Source organism: Narcine bancroftii, chromosome 12 (assembly GCF_036971445.1).
Source record: "Narcine bancroftii isolate sNarBan1 chromosome 12, sNarBan1.hap1, whole genome shotgun sequence".
In the NCBI taxonomy this organism is placed as follows: domain Eukaryota; kingdom Metazoa; phylum Chordata; class Chondrichthyes; order Torpediniformes; family Narcinidae; genus Narcine; species Narcine bancroftii.
In genome coordinates this window covers 74,793,800-74,795,795 of record NC_091480.1, presented here as the reverse complement: position 1 = coordinate 74,795,795, position 1,996 = coordinate 74,793,800, and positions in this window count along the sequence as shown.

Sequence of the window (1,996 nt, the reverse complement as noted above, 5' to 3'; positions counted from 1 at the left end):
AAGACGGGCAGGCCCTCTAGGAATTGATTATTACTGACCGTCGGTGGTGGGGGGAAAGGGTCCTTCAAACTGCATCAGCACACCCTTAAGCTGGCACTGGAAATCCATCCCCAGTATGATGGGTGCGCAGAGGTGAGGCATCACCAGCAGTTTGAAGTTTTTATATTTCGTGCCCCTTACAGTTAGGGTCATGAGGCAACACCCGCAAATTTCTGTGGAGAGGGATTTGGAGACTAGCGCTACCTTGCACTTCGCCAAGGACGCAGTCAGGGAATAGCGTTGGGCCGTACCCAGCTGTATGAAACTCTCTGTGCTTCCCATGTCGAACAGGCAGCCCATGGTTTGGCCATTCACCTCGATGTCCATCATCGATCACCCCAGCTGGTGTGGCCTGTTCTGGTCTAGCATGATGGAGGCCAACATTAGCTCACTGTCCAAATTGCTGCTGCTATATCATTGGGACTGTTGCCGCCAAGATGACCACCTGGGAGATCACGAAGATTGCCGCCCCTGTGGATCGCACGTGGTGGAGTCCGGAAGAGAAGCCGGATGTGACTCCTCCGTGTCATTGCGCCCTTGGTCTGAATGCTCAGTTCTCGGCAACAGGAAATGACGCCGGAAGTGGGTCGGCCCAAGATGGCGACACAGGCCACGGTCTGCACATGGCACTGCTAGAGTAGGGTTTAGAGCGGCATGCCTTTGCACAGTGCCCCTTCCTTCAGTAATTTGAGCAGGTCACACTACGGGCCGGACTGTACTTCTGTGGGTATTTGCTTTGGCCGTAGTAGTTGCATCTTGTTTACTCGGGATTGGCACCGGCAGTCAGGGACCCTGAGTTCCAAGATGGTGGCACCTGTTCTCCCCACCTGGTAGCCGCATGGCCTTCCATGCTCTTTTGGGCTGTCTCCAGTGAGCAGGCCATCTGCACGACTTCCTGAAGGGTCTGGTCACCCTTCTCCAAGAGTTGTTCCCTTAGGTGATGGGAGTGGAAGCCCGTGACTAGCCTGTCGTGAATGTGATCCTCACTGCATCTCAGCACCTGCAGGCTCAACCCAGCTCTCACAAGGCCCTTACAAAATCATCTACTGACTCACCAGGGCCCTGATGTTGGGTGACCATGTAGCGGGCATACATGGCATTCATCGGGGCTCTGTATTGCTGTTGCAGTCGGACCATTGTCTCTTCGTACCCATTACAGTCACAGATTATCTAATCTGCGAAGAGCAGATCATATCGATCACCATCGGCTACATGTAGCCACATGTTGAACCTGATGGAGGCCTCTGGTTCCTTTGAATCGGTTTCCAGATTCTCCAGTTTAATTGCTTTGTCCATGGCAATTAAAATTTCTGATTAGTACATTGTGGCGTGATCAATGACCACCCGCAGACACGAAGCAAGTTGTCAAAGGCTTTATTAATCAGAAAACCTCAGCATGCTGCTGGCTCGTGTCCAAGGCAGGTATGGAGGGAGACTAGGGCTCTCAGCCTTTATTAGGGATCTTACAGGGAGGAACTACAGGAACAGCCTAAATAGGATCCCCCCCCCCCCCCATTTTTTTTAGCCAGAGCCAGTCACTGCTCCTTTCAGCTGAGTTGGAGGGATTTAATTGCCTTTCTGAGGGTCTGCCCTGAGACCCCTACAGAAGCTTAGTCATGGATTTGTTACCGACTTCAACCGGGCGCACCCTCACTTTCCAGCCTTGCTCTTCTGCGGTGTGTCTAATCCATGTATGTACTTTTGACAATAAATCTGAAATCCCTACACAAAAACGATGGTACGTTATCCAGGCAAGTCAACGTCTATGTGGCACAGCAGGTAGGGCAAGAATAAAGACAATGTTACCGTAAAAGTGGCAGCATTTTTCACGACTGTAATGAGGGGACAAGGACCGAGCCTTGAACTCGGAGGTCATGTTTCCGAACTCACGTAGCTTACGCCAGAAGGGAGGAGGAGATTCTGGTCGACGTGAAACATCCTGATCCGCTACGTTGAA